The sequence below is a fragment of the Oryctolagus cuniculus genome, chromosome 10 (assembly GCF_051225735.1).
Source record: "Oryctolagus cuniculus isolate XC-2025 breed Fujian yellow rabbit chromosome 10, ASM5122573v1, whole genome shotgun sequence".
NCBI lineage: Eukaryota > Metazoa > Chordata > Mammalia > Lagomorpha > Leporidae > Oryctolagus > Oryctolagus cuniculus.
This window is the reverse complement of record NC_142876.1, coordinates 105,039,131-105,059,106: the sequence shown is the minus strand read 5'-3', so window position 1 is coordinate 105,059,106 and position 19,976 is coordinate 105,039,131. Positions and strand designations below refer to the sequence as shown.

At 58.4% G+C, this 19,976-nt stretch overlaps 1 protein-coding gene across 28 annotated transcripts in view; it reads right to left on the bottom strand.

Annotated features, from left to right (window-relative positions):
* The window catches only part of LOC138843201 (uncharacterized), a 205,904-nt gene that overhangs the window by 93,612 nt on the left and 92,316 nt on the right, over positions 1 to 19,976 (bottom strand). The window contains exons 2-3 of one of the 28 annotated variants that reach the window (XR_016214378.1): positions 9,591 to 9,698; positions 9,124 to 9,405 (exon numbers count right to left, since the gene is read on the bottom strand). The exons of the other annotated variants lie outside the window; for them this stretch is intronic. The gene's annotated coding sequence lies outside the window, so the exon portion shown is untranslated. Of the gene's footprint in view, positions 1 to 9,123; positions 9,406 to 9,590; positions 9,699 to 19,976 lie in introns of those variants that run through there. 28 annotated transcript variants of the gene reach the window in all.

Genomic DNA, 19,976 nt, shown 5'->3' with positions numbered 1-19,976 from the left:
TCTAAGCTGGGCGTCCTGGAGTTCATCTTCCAGTGGACGGTTGTGGTAACCTGGGGGCAGACAGAGAATCCACGGGGTCCCGTCCTTGGGGCAGTGAGGAAGAGGACAGTCAACACCTGTTCAGGAAGGGCGAGGATTCTGAAGCTAGGCGTTTTGGAGTCCATCTTCCGGTGGACGATCATCGGGGCAGCCAGAGGTGCCACAGGGTCCTGTCCTTGGGGCAGCTTGGACAAGGGACAACAGTACCTCTTCAGCAAGGGCGAGGATTCCAAAGCTGGGTGTCTCGGAGTGCTTCTTCCTTTAATGATTGTGGTGACCTGGGGGGCAGCCAGGGAACCCATGGGGTCCTGTCCTGGGGGCAGCGAGGACGAGCGACATTCTACACCTCTTCTGGAAGGGCGAGGATTCTAAGCTGGGCGTCTCGGAGTCCATCTTCCTTTGGACAATCGTGGTGACCTGGGGGATGGCAGAGAAGACACGGAGTCCTCTCCTGTTTGCAGCGAGGATGAAGGACATTCAACACCTGTTCCTGAAGGGCGAGGTTTCGGAAGGTGGGGGTCTAGGAGGCCTTCTCGTGGTGGTAGATTGTTCTGTCCTGGGGGCAGACAGAGAAGCCACAGGGTCCTGTCCTGGGGGCAGCGAAGAAGAGGGACACTCAACACCTCTTCTGGAAGGGCAAGGATTCTGAGCTGGGCGTCTCAGTGTCCATCTTCCTGTGGACGCTCGTGGTGACCTGGGGGCAGGCAGAGAAGCTCGGAGTCAAGTCCTTGGGGCAGCGAGGAAGAAGGACACTCTACTCCTGGAAACCACAGGGGCAAGGATTCTGAAGCTGGAAGTCTTGGCGTCCGTCTTCCCGTGGAACATGGGGAGACCTGGGTCACCAGAGACATAGCTCTGCTGCAGCATCTGCCACGTAGACACTTTGGTCGCCCCAGGACCCCCTGGATTAGAGAGGTCAGAGAGCTGGGGCAGGGACAAGCTGACAAGGGGAGAACATGGCCCTGTCATGCCATGGCCTGGTCCCTGGTTCCTGTCCAATTGAGACCGCAGGGCAAACTGGTGACAAGGCCACAGACCAGCAGGCAGGTGGCAGGTGCCTCGTCCAAGCCAGAGGAGATGCCCACCCTGGGGCTCGGCCCCCGAAGGACAGACATGGGGAGGCAGTGCTGGCAGCACAGAGCTGTAGTGATGTCAGTGCCCCTGCCAGGCCCCAGCACAGCCCCGGCTGCTGCCCTGGTCTACAGCTCACGGCAGGGACCTCCGAGCCCGGCAGCCACAGAGGGGTCCCCTCTCTCACGTGCTTACCCCCCGTCGGGCACCGTGCAGGACCTGGTGTGCAAGACTCATGGGGCCACTGTGTCCCTCAGAGACACCCAACTCCCAGGGGGGCACGCTGAGGCTCCAAGGACTGGGGGCCTGGCTCGAAGGTCAGGGGCTCTCAGGAGGGACGGGACCCGCACGTCTGAGTCTCAGAGAGGAGCAGAGCACTCACCTCCGTCCGCGCCCATGGGGAATGGGCCAGGGGCCTCCAGCACAGGAGCCATGGCCTGCAGGAAGGACAGAAATGCCCAGGACACGGTCTCCCTGCACCTGGCAGCCCCACCTCCACCTGCCCAGCATCTGCGCTCCCTTGTCCAGGTGGGAGCTGCTGCATCTCCCATGGAGACCCCGGGGCAGGCTGTCTGTCCTGAGGATGGGATGGCGGTGAGGATGCTCCTAGGCACTCAGCCACACTGCCTGGCCCAGGGCTGGGGCAGAGGGCAAGGACGAGCAGTGCCAAGACCTCGGCTCCACGTCTCAGGAGAGGGACCCCCGGCTGCTGTAGCCTGGGGCCTGTCAGGAGCTGCCGCGGCCTCCCCCTCCGTAGACCCTGGTACAGAGCTGCACACAGCCAGCACCCACCCGGTATGGCTCATGCTGATGGAGCCTCCAGAACCTGCAGGGGTGAAGCCCACAGCCCCTCTGCACTCTCCCCTGACCAAAGAGGGCCCATGGGCATCAGTGTGAGTCCTTCCCCCCTCCCCTATGCACCTGCTCCATTCCTGCACACAGATGCAAAGCCAATGGACACCCTGGCTGTCTGGGGTGACCCTGCCCCACTGTGGGTGAGTCCCTTACCACCAAGAGGTCCTTCCACAGGTAGTCTTCTTGCTGGTGCAGATCGAGTTTCTGGGCTTCTTTGGGTCTTGAACCTTGTAGAGCCACCCGGACTGGGCAGTAGTTACCTGTGCACAGGACAGAGGGGCCCGCACTGCCATGGTACCTCCCCTGCACACAGAGGCCCCACAGATGAAAGGTCTCTGCAGGCTGAATCTCACAGTAACAACCCTTTCTCCCTCCCCTGTGCAGACAGCACCTGTCCCACCTGACAGCCTTCTAACCTTGGTCCCAGGAGCCGCCATGGACACCTCCTGCCCCGCTCTGCTGAGGGACGCGGGAGCCACTGGGGACACTGAGGGCTTGGGGGACCGCAGTCAGTCCCCGCCCCAGGAAGTCCCCATCCAGGATGTGATTCTGGCCTCGGGATTCTTCTCCCTCTCCCGGGGCTCCCAGGAAGGGAGACGAGTGGTGCACAAATGAAAATGCAACAACAGAAATCAAATGAACAGAAATCAAAAAACAGAAATGAACAAACTCGCTCTGCTCCCGTCACCAACAGAAAACATGAACTGTATCCACTACACCACACCAACAACGGAGACTGTTCTAGTGGAAGAAAATGTTAAAATGAGAAAACACAAAATGAACATGAATGGTGGCAGGAAACAAAAGAAAATAGAAAAAGGACAAAGTAATCAAAATGGAAAAAGAAAAAATAAATTTGACCCAACAGGAGCAGCAGGATCCGATTCTTCCTCCGGATTCCTCTCCCTCTCCAGGGCTCCCCCAGGAAGGGTCAGCAGGGCTGACGTCTGGGAGACCCGGAGCCAGCAGCTGACACAGATCAGCTCTCACGGCTCTGACTACTTGAGAACAAACGAACATGAAACAAACAGAAATCAAATGAACATAAAACAAAACACAAAATGGACAAAGTCAGCTCACATCACCAACAGAAAACAGGAACTAAATGAACTCAACTGGACTCACAATTGAGACTAACCCTATCAAATCAGTTAAAAGTGAGAAAACACAAAAAAGGAATAAATCATAAGAAAAAAAATTCATAAACCTTCACTGTAATAACAATCCAAGCAGATGAATCACAGTCTTATTTAAAAAAAAGGAAATAAAAATAAGAAAAAAAACTCAAAGTGAACAAAGGGAAACCCAAAAATGGAAGAATATAAAGAACAACCACAAGCAAGAGAAAAGCCAATGAAAAAAGTGAAGAAAAAATCCAAACAGAAATGAAATATCCAAGGAAATCAATAAGAAAGGGAAAAAGAATACGAATACTGGAGGAAATCAAAATAAATAAAATAGAAAAAAGAACAAAATAATCAAAATGGAAAAAGAAAAAACAAACTAGACCAAAACAACAGCAGCTTGAAGAACAAAAACAAAACAAGAAAACAAACAGGCAGCTGTTCCCAGCCCCAGGTCACCCGGACAGCGCTTCCTGGACAAATGACAGAACCCAGACCCAGCCAAGGCTTTGTGCAGGCAGCGGGCATGACGTCACAATGGCGCCTTCTGATGTCAGAGCAGGAAACTGCAGCCGGTGCTGCCCCACGCTGGTTTGCACAGGAACCTTTCCACTTAAAAAAAAAAGAAAAGAGAAATTCTTCCTTAGGTTGAAGAGAGAGATATTAGTGTTTTGAGAAATTAAACCCTGGAGGATATTTCGAAACCTTTTCATTTCTAGTATTAGCATCTTCCATAATTTTGCCTTTTGCAGACTCAGTGTATCCACTCCTTTCTCTTCAACCCCTGAATGATCGCCTCAAACCATGGTGCAGTGTCACTGGCATCGCGACGCTACATCAAATGTTCTGTCACTCAAGTCAGCGGTGCTGTGACGGAGCTGTAAAGCCACGGCTCACGGGGCCTGCCTCCCATGTGAGTGTCTTGTTATGTCCCAGCTGCTCCACTTTTTTTTAAAGGGATTTATTTATTTATTTATTCGAAGGCAGAGAGAGAAGGACAGAGAGAGGGAGACAGAGAAGGTCCCCGTGTTAGCACCGCAAACTCTGCACAGCAGGAGCCACAGCAAACATGACTGACCTGGGCCATCCCACAGGCTACAGTGTGCAACCTGGTGGGGCGTCCTTTTCCTACAGATGCTGCAGGGGGGCCCCTGCAGGACCTGGAGTCCCGGATCTCAGGGGAGACCCCAGCACAGCTTTTGTCTGCCCTGAGGACTCGCCTATGGTCTCGTCCACTGCTGGAGCTTCGCAGCCATAACCTCACTCACTCTGGCCCCAGCCTGGGAGGCAGGATGACCACCACCATTTCCCAGCGTGGGGGGTGGGTCAGGTCCATACGGGATCAATATGGGACACCCAGGGAGGCAGCAGTCCCGGCCTGGGGTGGAGCCCATAGGCCAGGAAAGGGAAGACGGTCAGGAGCAACCACTGGAGTTCTCTGTGGGAGGGGCAGAGGACAAGGCGCAGGGAGTGTCAGGTGCTCCCGGCCTGGCTGCTCCTGGGTCTCCCTGAGGACAAAGAAGTGGAGAGAGCCCCAAATTCAGTTCAAGGCTTCCCCCAGGGGAGGGACAGAGAGGCACAGAGCAGGGGCCAAGAAGGTCAGCTCAGCAGTGCCTGCTCCCTCCTGGGCCTGCACCCAGCACTGCCCAACAGCACCTCTCCAGGGCCCCAGCAGGGGGCGCTCGCCCCATGCAGCCATTTCAAAGGGCAACCCGGGGCCTGGTGCCCTGCCTCCCTGAGCCATGGGCCCTGCATTCAGCCTGCCCCTGCCCTTGGGCCTGGCATCAGGGCTGGACATGGCCTGAGACCTGGTGCAAGATTTGAGGACAGAACCCTGACCCAGGGCCCCACGTCCCTCGCCAGAGTCCCTTTACCACTGGAAGGCCCCACTCTGCCACTGAGGGCCAGTGAGCATCTGCCACTTTCCTGACAGGGACAGCCCCAGGGCTCCAATCTCCCCCAACCACAGACGCCGTGCAGTGGCCTCCCTTACACACGCCCACTCTGAAGTTCTAACTCGCTGGGTGCAAAGGACCAGGGGCAGAGGTGGCAGCAGATCCCTCCCTGGTTGCCTGGTCAGTGCCCAGGGCTGTGACCGCTGTTGGCCCTATTCTTCCCCCTTCTCCACCCTCCTGGTGGGCGCTCACGCCGGGCAGATGTGGCTCTGCCTCTTGGGATGAGGTCATTGCCGAGGGCAGGCGAGTCCTAGTCTGCGGTCACCCTGTGGTAGGTCAGCTGCTGAGCGTCTGTCCCCACAGGCTGTCACAGGATGGTAACCCTGATGGCAGGTGATGGTGTCCCTGGCGGTGCCCCTGCTGAGGGTTGTGTCCCTGACTCAGACTTGTTCTGCCAACTATAGAGCTGTCACTGGCATTGGCTGTTGAGGGCTCAGGGCACTGGGTCCATGTTCATTGCTGCCTGCCTGGGCTGAGCTCTGTCTTGGAGTGAGCCCTGTTCTGATGGTCCCTGGGGCCCACAGCGCTGCCACTGGTGGGCTCGTGGTGAGCTGCAGGACCTGCTTCACCCACAGCCGCTGCTCCTGCTGCTCCAGGTAGGGCGTGCTGCAGCGCCCTGTCTGTCTGCCTTGTCCTCCCTATGGGCCAGGGTCTGGGGACTCTGAGTCACACCCCCACACCACAGCCACAGGTCTGCCTCAGGGCTGGAGGGCCAACCCCAACCCGCCAGAGCAGTGGAGGTGCTGCCAGCACCTCCTCACTGATGGACAGGGCCGTGTAGCTGCAGGGGCCGGCATCGCTGTAGACTGCAGGATCCAATGCTGGCAGGGCCGGCTCGGGTCCTGGTGCTTCCTGAAGGCGGTGAACACGATGGTGGGGGCCTTCTGGGAAATGGGTGCCACATCCAACAAAGCAGAGAAACCCACATGGAAGTGACAGCTCGTGGGCTCCCTACAGCCCTTTATGGCACTGAGCCCCAGGGTGCTGGGCTCCCCACCTCCTGGTCACAGACGCCTTGGCCAGGAATTCCCTGTGCTGAGCAGTTTCCTGCACACATGAGTAGGTCTGACAGAGCCCAACGCCGCCCCTGTGGACATGAGGACCCCGGGGGGCAGGGGCCAGCGTCAGCCAGGGCTACACGCCCCGTTAGTGTGCAGCAGTTCAGTGCACGCCAGTGCAAGGGGCAGCTCCCGGGTCTCTGTCCACCCAGACACGTGGGCCCTCTTGGTTCTCACGGTCCAGAGCAGGGATCCACAGAGGCTCTGAGGACGCCTGACTGAGGTCCTTGTCCCCCATCCACCTGGGAGCTTCCAGAACCAACAGAAACCCCAGCCCCACCTCACTGGCTCATGTATGCCCAGCAAGGTCCCCAGAGGATTCAGAATCGGGTCCAGCCACGGTCCCCTGGGAGCCAAACACATGGCGCAAGAGAGCGGTGCAGCAGAAGGTATCTGTCAGGGGGAGGGTCTCACCTGTGACAGTGTCAGGCAAGTCCCGGGGGCGGCCGTCTGCCCATAGGAAACTAGGAGAGCTGGGAGCGGGCACAGACCCAGACCGCAGGACACAGTACCAGGGACCGAGCAGCCGCCGGGTTTTTCTCGGTCTCGGGCAACAACCGGGAGTCCCAGGTCACGGGTGTGAGTTGCAAAGTGGAAAAGCCACAGCACCGGGGGCTCTGAGCCCTGAGGGGGAGCACTGAGACGCGCAGGCTCCATGAGAGCCCCGAGCTGCCCCTGCCCTGTGGCCCTGTTCTCTCCGAGTTCTGGGTGGGCTGGGTGGTGCTGCCCACGGCCAGGGCGCATCCCCACAGTGCTGGACCCACTCATCTGGGCTCCACAGAAACTCACAGATACCCCGGGTGCTCAGTCTTTCCCATCCAGGGGCAGGAGAGGGGGGCTCAGCACCTGCAGGGGCTCTGAGGGTCCAAGCTGGGCCCAGCTCCCCCTGCCACCCCAGATATCCTCATTGCTGGTGCCCAGAAGAATCGTCCCATCACAGTGGCCCGGGTCAACAAGGAGTCGCAGACCGAGATCCTAAAACACATCTATGCACTCAGACATTCTTAATTTAATAAAACGTCACCTAGATATCTCTTTTCTACCTCTGCACGGAAAAGCCTTATCAGGTGCTAAATAAAATTCAAGGAAGACATGGACATGGACCAGGCACCTGCACTGGGCCCAAGACCCAACTCAGACAGCTTCATCCAGGCCCTGTGCTGTGGCTGTGGCACAAGGACCTGTATCTAGTTCACTAATTAGCAATTAACTAGTTCAGCCGTGGCCGCCCCGCAGGTGTGGGGACTGACCAGGAGCCATGTCGCTGATCTCTGCACCCACTTCCCGTGGTCCAGCAGTGCTGTGCACCTGTCCTGGATGAGCCACCTCAGAACCTGCTCCATTCCCAGAGCTGCCTGGTTCTGGTATCATTGTTGTTGTATGATGCTCTTCTCAGATACACTCCACTCCATGCACTGGCCTAAGGACGTTCCTCTGTCACAGGTGGAGCTGTCTCCTCCACACTGAGCCCCTGGGCCCAGGGCTGGCAGCTGCTCCCGGGTGCTGACGCCCCGGCTCTGCCCCAGCTGCTCCCTGGGTGGGGCAGGAATCAGCAGCCACCTGGGCCTGGGAGGAACCGCTCACTGGGGAGGGGCCTGGCTCTTCATCTGGGCCTCAGTTTCCCTGTTTGTGAAGGAGGGGACAATGCCCACAGCCCAGGTCTACAGGGGTGGAGCTGAGGCTGTGAAATGCAAGCTGAGCCTGAGGCAGAGGCCCAGCTCCACAGGGAGCCAGTGGGGGAGGGGTGGGCACCCAGCACCAAGGCAGCCTAGGTCCAGGCTCACCTGTGCCCCTCACGCCTGTGGCCTCTGGGGCTCTGAGTACACAGCAGCGCGGCTCTGTCAGTGGGAATCACCTGGCCGAGTCTCAGACACTGCACACGGAAAGGTTCTTGGCCCAACCAACCCCAGCCTCTCCCAGCCAGGGGTTCTGGGGGCACCTGCAGAGGGCGGGGGCGTGTCTGAGCACATGCAGCCACTGGGGCCACAGACCCCGGGGCCTGGTGCTGCCACACCTTCCCCTGTGCCCAGAGAAGCCCCGACAGCTCTGTGGTATCTGAAGATCTCAACCTCAGCACCACAACTTTGCACACAGCACAAACCACAGCAAACTCAAGGGAGCAGGTCCGGCCCGTGGGCTGGCAGTTTGCAACCTGGTGTGTGCAAACTTCTCCTAAGACGGCAGGGGGACTCCTGCCTGCTCCTGGTGTCCCGGATGTCTGGGGAGATCCCAGCACAGCCTCTGTCCTGAGGACTCCTCAGATGTCTCGTCCACTGCTGGGAGCTTCGCAGCCATAACCTCACTCACTCTGGCCCCAGCCCTGGGCGGCAGGGTGACCACCACCATCTCAGGGAGGGGGCCGCGGGTAAGGTCAGTGTGGGATGTGGGACACCCAGGAGAGTCAGGACTGCTGACCTGGGGTGGAGCCAAGAGGTCAGCAAAGGGAAGATGGCCACAGTAGGCACTGGGGCTTCCCTGTGTCAGGAGAACAAGAGGGAACTCTGGGAGGTGCAGGTGCTCCCGGCATGGCTGCTCCTGGGTCTCCCTGAGGACAGAGAAGGGGACAGAGAGCCCCAAATCAGGCTCAGGGCCTCCAACAGGGGAGAGACAGAGAGTCAAGGAGAAGGGGCAAGGACAAAGGAAAGGCCTGGGGGGCACAGGAAGGAGCCACCTCCCCCAAATCCCTGGACCCACAGACGGCTGACAGCTTCCAGAACCCCGCCCAGGCTGGCGATGGCACCTAAGGACCCAGCACTACCCAGCAGCCAGGGGAGGTGGGAACTATTCTGGGTGCTTCCCGCGGCAGCCACCCTGCAACCAGAGGCTCCTATTGCTCACACCCCCTTGACAGAGATGGAATCAGAGGCCAAGGGGCAGGGAAACCAAGGTGGGCAGCAGCGGGCAGTGGAGCCAGGACTCAGCCCAGGCCCTGACCCGGTGTGGCTCAAGCTGCCTCCTCCAGGCTCCCAGCACTCTGCTCCCCGTGTGTGAGCACAGGTGCCCGAAACCAACACTAAGTCCTTCATGTTTTTCCATTCACAATTTATTGATCTCATGGGTTTCTGTTAAGTCATAAATCTGTTAACTCTAGGCACAGAGGCAGTAGTGCAGGGCAATCCATGGGCACCAACAGAGACAACGAGGTTCTTCCCAGGCAGCAGCTGCTCCCCGGGGATGGAGGAGCCAAGGGATCCAGTCCTTGGGGCAGCGAGGATGAGGGACCTTCGACTCCTCTTCTGGGAGGGCGAGGACTCTGAAGCTGGGCGTCTCGGAGTCCATCTTCCCGTGGAAGATCGTGGTGACCTGGGGGCACCAGAGACACAGCTGAGCTGCAGCATCTGCCGTGTAGACCTGTTGGTGGCCCCAGGACCCTCCTGGAGTTGAGAGGTCAGAGGGCTTGGCCAGGGACAAGCTTACATGCGAGTAATGTGGCCTTGTCATGACATAACCTGGTCCCTGGTTCCTGTCGCTGTGGGGGAGTCCCTTACCACCAAGAGGTCCTTCAACAGGAAGTCTTCTTGCTGGTGCAGATCAGGTTTCCGGGGCTTCTTTGGATCCTAAACCTTGTAGAGCCACCCGGACTGGGCAGTAGTTACCTGTGCAGGGGAGAGAGGGGCCTGCACTGCCACCGCCCCTCCCCTGCAAACATGGGAGACCCCAACTGAGAGTCCCCTACAGGCTGAATCTCGAAGTAACAACCCTTCCCCCCCTACCCCCGTGGACACCACAGTCCCACCTGACAGCCTTCTCAGCTCGGGCCAGGAGCCGCCATGGACACCTCCTGCCCCGCTCTGCTGAGGGACGCGGGAGCCACTGGGGACACAGAGGGCTTGGGGGACCGCAGTCAGTCCCCGCCCCGGGAAGTCCCCATCCAGGATGCGATTCTGGCCTCGGGATTCTTCTCCCTCTCCCGGGGCTCCCAGGAAGGGAGACGAGTGGTGCACAAATGAAAATGCAACAACAGAAATCAAATGAACAGAAATCAAAACACAAAAATGAACAAACTCACTCTGCTCCCGTTACCAACAGAAAACATGAACTGTATCCACTACACCACACCAACAACGGAGACTGTTCTATGGAAGAAAATGTTAAATGAGAAAACTCAAAATGCATACGAATGGTGGCAGGAAACAAAATATAATAGAAAAAGTACAAAGCAATCAAAAATGGAAAAAGAAAAACAAATTTGACCAAACGGGAGCAGCAGGATCCGATTCTTCCTCCGGATTCCTCTCCCTCTCCAGGGCTCCCCCAGGAAGGGTCAGCAGGGCTGACGTCTGGGAGACCCCGAGCCAGCAGCTGACACAGATCAGCTCTCACGGCTCTGACTACTTGAGAACAAAGGAACATGAAACAAACAGAAATCAAATGAACATAAAACAAAACACAAAATGGACAAAGTCAGCTCACATCACCAACAGAAAACAGGAACTAAATGAACTCAACTAGACTCACAGCTGAGACTAACCCTGTGGAACCAGCTAAAAGAGAAAACACAAATGAATGAATAACAAAGCATACAGAAAAAAAATCCCAAGAACCTGAACTATATAACAAGTAATGCAGATGGTCTCACGGTCTTATTTTAAAAAAAGGAATAAAAAAGAGAAAAAAAAACACATTGTGAAAAAAGAGAAACCCAACAATGGGAGAAAATATAAAGAACAACCACCAACATGAGGAAAGCCAATGAAAAAGTGACAAGAAATCCAAATAAATGAAATATCCTAGGAAAATCAATAAGAAAGCGACAAGAGACTATAAATGTTGGAGGAAAAAATAAACAAAATAAATAAGAAAACAAAATAATCAAAATGGAAAAAGAAAAAACAAATTTGACTAAAACAGCAGCAGGAGGAACATAAACCAAACAAGGGAAACACAGGCAGCTGTTCCCAGCCCCGGGTCACCGGGACAGCCCTTCCTGGGCCAATGACAGAACCCAGGCCAAGCCAAGGCTTTGTGCTGGCAGCGGGCATGACGTCACAATGGCGCCCTCTGATGTCAGAGCAGGAAACCGCAGCCGGTGCTGCCCTCTGCTGGTTTACACAGGAACCTTTCCACTTGAGTGAGACAAAGACTGCACAATTCTTTCTTAGGTTGAAGAGAGTGATATTAGTTTTTTGAGAAATTAAACCCTGTAGGATATTTCGAAACCTTTTCATTTCTAGTCTTAGCATCTTTCATAATTTTGCCTTTTGCAGACTCAGTGTATCCACTCCTTTCTCTTCACCCCCTGAATGATCGCTCTCAAACCATGGTGCAGCGTCACTGGCATCGCGACGCTACATCAAATGTTCTGTCACTCAAGTCAGCAGTGCTGTGACGGAGCTGTAAAGCCACGGCTCACGGGGCCTGCGTCCCGTACCAGTGTCTGTTCACGTCCCAGCTGCTCACTTCTCTGTTTGTTTAAAAGGATTTATATATTTATTCGAAGGCAAATAGATAGAGAGGGAGACAGAGGAGACAGAAATGTCAGCACCACTAACTCTGTACACAAAACCCACAGCAAACAGAACTGACCTGGCCCAGCCCACAGGACACAGTTTGCAACCTGGTGGGGAAACCTCTCCTACAGAGCCTGCAGGTGTGGTGGACTGAGAAGGCCAGGCCAAGATGGCCGCGGGCATCAGGCTGTGATTGGATGGCTTCAGAAACTGCCTGGTACAGGCTGTGATTGGTTAGGGCATAGACCGCCCCTTGACCGGATTGGCTGCCTTGGCTATATAAGCTGTTGTAGCAACTGAAATAAACGAGTCTGCAGGCTGCCTCTCTCAGGCCTGCTTTCACCTGACTCCCGGGGTCTGTGTGGTGACTCCACGCCCTCTTGCCCCCACTGCGCTCTCCCTCCCAGAAACGAATCCACTGCAACATGCAGGGGGTGGGGGGGCTCCTGCAAGATCTGGTGTCCCGGATATCGGGGGAGACCCCTGTTAGGAAACTGGCGCAGTTGGCCACATGGCCCAGCTACCTGAGCCAGGCTCCACCCCCATCCTAATGGGATTGGCTGCTCCTGCTTCTCTGCCCGCCCTCAGGCAAAGTTTTAAAAGGGCCTGTTCCTGAACACGTGCTCTCTTGCCCCCTCTCTCCTGCTCTCTCTCAGTTGCTCTCTAGCCTCCTCCTCTGGTCTCTTGACTCTGCTCTCCGCTCTCCTCTCTCCTCTTCTCTGCTCTATCTTCTCTCCTTGCTAGCTCCTCTCCTCTCTGTTTCTCTCTTAGACTCTCTTTCTCTCTTTTTTCCTTCGCCACCCCTTCACTCCGGTCTGTAGGGTGTTCCCAATAAACCCTTTCCCTTACTCCGGTGTCCGGTGTGCTTTGCGACGGCTAACATTAAGATATAACAACCCCAGCACAGCCTCTGTCTGCCCTGAGGACTCGCCTATGGGCTCGTCCACTGCTGGGAGCTTCGCAGCCATAACCTCACTCACTCTGGCCCCAGCCCTGGGAGGCATGATGACCACCACCATATCCCAGCGTGGGGGAGTGGTCAGGTCCATACGGGATCAATATGGGACACCCAGGGAGGCAGGAGTCCTGGGCTGGGGTGGAGCCAAGAGCTCAGCAAAGGGAAGACAGCCACAGTAGGCACTGGGGCTTCCCTGTGTAGGAGAACAAGAGGGAACTCCGGGAGGTGCAGGTGCTCCCGGCCTGACTGCTCCTGAGTCTCCCTGAGAACAAAGAAGGGGAGAGAGAGCCCCAAATCAGGCTCAGGACTTCCAACAGGGGAGGGACAGAGAGGCAAGGAGAAGGGGCAAGGACAAAGGAAAGGCCAGTGGGGGTCACAGGAAGGAGCCAGCTCCCCCAAATCCCTGGACCCACAGAGGCTGACAGCTCCCAGAACCCCACCCAGGCTGCCCATGGCCCCTAAGGACCCAGCACCCCTCAGGAGCTCAGGACAGTTGGGAACTATTCTGGGTGCTTCCTGGGGTGGGGGGGCCACCCTCCAAGGCAGGGGCTCCTATTGCTCATGCAAGCTTGACAGAGCCTAGAGACAGAGCCCCAGGGGGTGGGAAACCAAGGTAGTAGCAGGCACTGGAGCTGGGACCCACCCAGGCCCAGGCGCAGCTCCAAGCTGCCTGTCCAGGCTCCAGCACTCTACTCCCATTGTGTGACCACAAGTGCCCATTATGGTCACTGAGTCCTGACAATTTTCCATGCACATTTCTCGACATGACATCTGTCATAAATTACAAACCAGGCAGGGACATCCGTGAGCACGCACACAGGGCTACAAGTTCTTCCCAGGCAGCAGCTGCTCCCCGGGGGACGGAGAAGCCATGGGGTCCTGTGCCTGGGGCAGTGAGGACGAGGCACACTCCACACGGGTCTCCAAGAGCAGCACCCACACGCCATCCAGGCGACAGATTCTGGGAGCTGACATAACCTGGTTCCTCTAGTGGGAGTCCCCGGAGCCCTCAGAGCACTGAGCCCCAGGGTGCAGGGCTCCCCACCTCCTGGTCACGGACGCCTCGGGCCCAGGCGTGCCCTGCGCTGAGCAGTTTCCTGCACACACGTGCGGGTGCTGGCAGAGGCCGAGGCCGCCCCTCTGGAGATGAGCACCCTGGGGTGGGGGGCAGGAGTCAGCCAGGGCAGTGCTGTGTGCTCCCACCCTGGAGGAGCTGCAGCCTGCCAGGGCGGGGCCGCACGCCCACGGCCACAGCACACAGGACACACAGAAGACCTGTCCACCCCCCTCTCTCCACTGCCCGTGGCCCTGGCCCCTCCTGCCAGCCCTGGGCACAGGAGGCACAAGCACCCGGGCCACCAGCTCAGCCCAGAGCGCACTCCTGGTCCTGCCCTCAGGGTGGCCCTGCACCTTGCAGACCCAGAAGGCACCCGTTCTCTGAGACCTCCCCATGTCCACGTGTGGGTGTCAGAGGGGACTGGAATTTGACGAGGCAGAACCTAACTGGGGCCTAATCAGTGGTCCTGCTGCCCCTGCCCCAAGAGGACACCCTCAGCCCATGCCTGCTCCTAGCAATGCCCATGCTCACAACTCATGAAATACCCACACGACCGCAAGACCCAGACGCAACCTGTCCTGGGACCCAGGTGACTCAATATACAATATTCCTAGTGCTTAACACCTGAATCTCCCCGGGGAGATGCCTGGACTGCTCCTTCCAGCCCGCAGCTGGTTCTAATCCCCAGGGGGAAGGTGGGAGGAACTGCCCGCTACCACGCCCCATTAGTGTGCAGCTGCACAGTGGACGCCTGTGCAGGGGGCAGCTCCCAGGTCTCCATCCACCCAGCCATGTGGGCCCTCTTGGTTCTCACGGTCCAGAGCAGGGATCCACAGAGGCTCTGAGGACGCCTGACTGAGGTCCTTCTCCCCCACCCACCTGGGAGCTTCCAGAACCACAGAAATCCCAGACCCACCCTCTCCTCACCAGTGTGCCCAGAAGGTCCCAGAGGATTCAGAATCTGCTCCAGAATTGGTTCTCCAGGGAGTCAGACCCACAGCACTGAGAGGGGTGCAGGGAAGGGGTGTGTTAGGGGAAGGGGCTCTCCTGTGGTGGAGGCTGCCAAGTCCCAGGAGCAGCCTTCTGCGAGGTGGGAAACCAGGAGAGCTGGGAGCGGGTGCAGATGGAGTCCACAGCACCCAGGAGCCGCCAGGGTCCTTCTGTGTCTCAGGCTGCAGCCGTCAGTCCCGGGCCCACTGGTGCAAACTCCGTGGTAGGAACGCCACTGAACCTGGGGTTCAGACCCTGAGGGGGGAGAACGGAGACCCACAGGCTGCACGAGAGCCCTGAGCCCTCCATCTTCTGCGGCCCTGTTCTCTCCCAGGTGCGGCTGATTTTACGGTGCTGCCACTCAGAAGCGGATCCCGATGCGTGCCCTGGCTCTCTCATTGAGGATCCACACACCGTCAAAGATGGCCCAGGTGCACAGTCTTACCCATGCGCAGGACAGGAGGGGGGCGGGCCCAGTGTGTGCTGATGCCCTGGATCTCCACCCTGCACCCACACCCCATGTCCCCTGATCCGGTCACAGTGGCACCAGGACCAACCGTCCCAGCAGCAGGGGCCCAAGGCCAACAACGAGTCCCATAACTGAGATCCTAGAACACGGCTCTGTGCTCAGACGTTCATAACTCCAGTAAGACGTCACCAGGCCACCTCTTTTCTCCTCTAGATGGAAAAATGATGTCACAGGAAGCCTTAGCAGATGTTTAATAAAATTCCCGGGAAGCCATGGACTTGGACCAGGCTCCTGAACTGGGCCCCCAGACCCACACAGCTCAGTTTCATCCCAGCCATTGCAGGGGGGGGGGAGCAGGAGAGGAGTAGCAGGACCGGACGCTGGCACCAGGCCCAGAGCTGTGTTACTGACCACGGCCGTCCAGGGCTCCTGATTGGACACACGAGTGCGCAGAAGGAAGGGGGTGGAAGGAGACTCCCAGGGCGCTGCGTCAGGAGTTCCCCTGCGGCTTCTCCTCTCTGCAGCGTGCAGTCGTGGGCCAGGCCTGGAACGGACGATTACAGAGCAGGTGAAGGGATCCACCCCGTGCTTGGTGGAGCCTGTGCTGCCGCTGCCCCTCCCACTGGGCTCCACCTGTCCCCCCGTGTGGGACCCCCGGTTATCCTGGCCTGCCCACCCCCAGAGGACACAGCCTGCTCCAGAGGTGACCCTGGAGCTGGGCAGTGCCAGGAGCAGTGGGGGCCGAAACGGGGACAGAGTCGGAACGGGCTCAGCAGGACCCGGCTCCCCACCGCCCAGTGTGCTGTTCCCTCCCTGGGTGGGCGGGCCCCTCTGTGACCCAGGCCGCAGGCCCACAGGGGTCTCAGGGGCGGGCACTGTGACAGGTGTGAGGCTCAGGTTTGGCCAAGGAAGAGTCACAACCCCAGTGCCCTGACCCCCCTCCGTGGACGTGTGGTGGTTCTCCACGTGGTCCCGAGGCCGCCGCTCTGACAGCCCAGACACTGCGTCCTCAGACCAGAGAGCCCCAGGTTCCGCTCCCCTGAGACTGCCCTATTCCAGGAGATTGATGGGCAGAGAGCAGGCAGGGATGACCAGGCACTGCCTTGGGGTGGCCACCAGAAGGCAGCAGAGGCAAGCCCACCACCCTGTGGCCCTGGCTCCTGGGATGTGTTCAGGAGCCACCAGGCAGGAGCTCCTTTCCCGGGCACAGGTGCAGCCCCTGGGGAGCCCGACCCTGATCACAGAGGGGCTGTGACTGGAATCCTGAGCTCTCAGGGGGATCAGAGCTGCCAACCCCCCTCCCAGGGACGCTCCGCCTCCTCCCCTTCCTCTTGGGATTTTCAGGCTGGGCTGAGAAGGATCAGCTTCCCAGCAGGGACCTGCACCCAGCACTGCCCAACAGCACCTCTCCAGGGCCCCAGCAGGGGGTGCTCACCCCAGGCAGCCAGTTCACAGGGCAACCTGAGGTCTGGTGCCCTGCCTCCCTGAGCCTTGGGCCCTGCATTCGGCCTGCCACTGCCCTTGGGCCTGGCATCAGGGCTGGACATGGCCTGGAGACAGGAACAGAGAACAAAGAAGGGGAGAGAGAGACCCAAATCAGGCTCGGGGCCTCCACAGGGCCAGTGGGGTTAACAGGAAGGAGCCAGTTCCCCCACAGCCCAGGACCCACAGATGGCTGACAGCTCCCAGAACCCCTGAGACCTCCCCACATCCACGTGTGGGTGTCAGAGGGGACTGGAATTTGACGAGGCAGAACCTAACTGGGGCCTAATCAGTGGTCCTGCTGCCCCTGCCCCACGAGGACACCCTCAGCCCCCGCCTGCTCCTAGCAATGCCCATGCTCACAATTCATGAAATACCCACACCACCGCAAGACCCAGACGCAACCTGTCCTGGGACCCAGGTGACTCAATATAAAATATTCCTAGTGCTTAACACCTGAATCTCCCCGGGGACATGCCCGGATTGCTCCTTCCAGCCAGCAGCTGGTTCTAATCCCCGGGCAAGTGTGGGAGGAGGTGCCTGCAACCATGGCTTCCTTAATGTGCAGCTGGTCAGTGGACGGCTGTGCAAGGGGCAGCTCCCGGGTCTCCGTCCACCCAGACACGTGGGCCCTCTTGGTTTCATGGTCCCTAGCAGGGATCCGCAGAGGCTTTGAGTACGCCTGACTGAGGTCCTTGCCCCCACCCACCTGGGAGCTTCCAGAACCACAGAAATCCCAACCCAGCAATGTTCCCTAGAGGATTCAGAATCCGGTCCAGCCACGGTTCCCTGGGAGCCAAACACATGGCACAAAAAGCTGTGCAGGGGATGGGATCAGTCAGGGGGAGGGGCTCACCTGTGATGGTGGCTGCAAAGTCCCATCAGAGGCTGTCTGCCCAGTAGGAAACCAGGAGAGCTGGGAGTGGTGCAGACCCAGTCCGCAGGATCCAGGATCCAGGACCCAGGACCCAGGACCCAGCAGCCGCCGGGTTCTTCTCGGTCTCGGGCTGCAGCCGGGAGTCCCAGGTCACAGGTGCGAGTTCCATAGTGGAAAAGCCACAGCACCGGGGGCTCTGAGCCCTGAGGGGGGACACTGAGACGCGCAGGCTCCATGAGAGCCCCGAGCTCCCCCTGCCCTGCGGCCCAGTTCTCTCCGAGTTCTAGGCGGGCTGGATGGTGCTGCCCACAGCAAGGATGGACCCCCACAATGCTGGACGCGCTCATCTGGGCCCCACAGAAACTCACAGACACCCCGGGTGCTCAGTCTTTCCCATCTGGGGGCAGGAGAGGGGCGGGCTCAGCACCTGCAGGGGCTCTGAGGGTCCACCCTGGGCCCGGCTCCCCCTGCCTCCCCGGATCCAGTCATTGGTGGTGCCTGAAACAACCATCCCAGGACAGTGGCCAGCGTCAACAAGAAGTCACAGAACCTAGATCCTAAAAGACTTGTGTTTGGACATTGATAATTCAATTAAACATCACCCAGCCACCTATTTCTGCCTCCAGGAGGAAGAACAAGGACACCATGGGAAGCCTTCTCAGGTGCTAAAACCTCAGAACCTGCTCCTGATGCATGAATCATTGTTGTTGTATGATGCTCTTCTCAGATACACTCCACTCCATGTACTGGCCTAAGGACGTTCCTCTGTCACAGGTGGAGCTGTCTCCTCCACACTGAGCCCCTGGGCCCAGGGCTGGCAGCTGCTCCCGGGTGCTGACGCCCCGGCTCTGCCCCAGCTGCTCCCTGTGTGGGCAGGAATCAGCAGCCACCTGGGCCTGGGAGGAACCACTCACTGGGGAGGGGCCTGGCTCTTCATCTCGGCCTCAGTTTCCCTGTTTGTGAAGGAGGGGACAGTGCCCCAGCCCAGGTCTGCAGGGGTGGGGCTGAGGCAGTGAATGCAAGCTGAGCCTGAGGCAGAGGCCCAGCTCCACAGGGAGCCAGGGAGCCAGTGGGGGAGGGGAGGCAGCCCCTGGACCTGGAGCCTCAGCCCCCTTCTCCCAAGGGAGGGAATTGCTCTGCCTCCCTGGTGTCAGGGAAGGGCACACAGGCAGACTGTCACGTGGGTGTCCAGATGCCAGAACTCGCTTTCCCTGCACACACAGGAGGAGGAGGGGCCTGCGGATGGACGTCCCCAGGGACAGCCCTGAACCACTGAAGATCAGGGACACTGGGCCCCTCCCCCACAACCCTGGGTCACTCTGCCTGGTGTCTGTGCCCGGATGGGGACAGAGGCTTTGACCTGAGTTGTGGACCAGACTTGGTGGGCTGATCTTAAGCAGTCACCTTTTAGCCTTCAGTCTTTCCTAAATAGTAGACCCCGTCTGTCCAGTGCTGTCCTGGGGTGCACTTTGGGCACCCTCCAAGGCACCCTATGCCAGGCTCACCTGTGCCCCCACCCTGTGGGGTCCGGGGCTCTGGTTCCCAACAGCGCCACACAGCCAGGATGGAGCAGCCCCGGCCACACTAGCACTTCCTACTCAGGCTCACTGGGCCTGCGTCAGACCCTCCCTCGGCTCTCCCAAGGCTCAGTCTGCAGACGCCCTGGTGGGGGAGAGGAAAGCCAGGGAGAAAGAAAGGGATCCGAGTCCAGTGTCTCTGTCACTGCGCCATCTGCAGCCTCCCTGAGCCCAGCTCTCACACAGTGAGCTCGATAGAGACAGGTGTGCACCTAGAACCAGTGTGCGGGACGCCTCACAGGGTCACGTCCACAGTGCGTGAGATACCTCAAAGGAAGGCCCCATAAATAAGACAGTTGAAAGACAAGACAGGCAGGAGGGAAGTTTGGGGGCTGGCACTGAGGCGTGGTGGGTAAAGCCACTGCTTGCTCTGGCCAGATCTCATCTGGATGCTGGTTTGAGTCCCGGTTGCTCCACTTTGGATCCAGCTCTCTGCTATGGCCTGGGAAAGCAGTAGAAGATGGCCCAAGTTCTGCACCCACCTGGGAGACTCAGAAGAAGCTCCTGGCTTCCGGTCTCAGATCACCACAGCTCTAGCAGTTGCTGCCACTTGGTGAGGGACCCAGTGGATATAAGGGTGATTGAGAGAAAGACAGTATAACTCTGACGTTAAAATTAATAAATCAATTTTTAAAAATGTATTTAAAAAAGTTTTTGCAATCACAAAGAATTGGTGTTGGTGACACATGAGGACCTGCCGGTCATGACAGGACCTCAGAATCCACAGCTGCCGACACAGCCACAGGCAGAGAACGTGACCCAGCATCCTGCAGGACACCCACATGGCCTGCCCACACGGACGCTCCACGTTGCAGGGAATGCGACCAATGAATGCGGTCCAATGAATGTGACCCCAGCACCAACACCGCAGCATCTGCAGGGACAACGCTCATCCTGCCCGCTGGCCTGGGGGGTGAGAGCACAGGGGGCTGGGGGCACAGCCTTCCTAACAAGCCAGGTACACTCGGCCTCTGCATGAACCCGCCCACTCCCAGCTGTGTCCACCAGAGACCC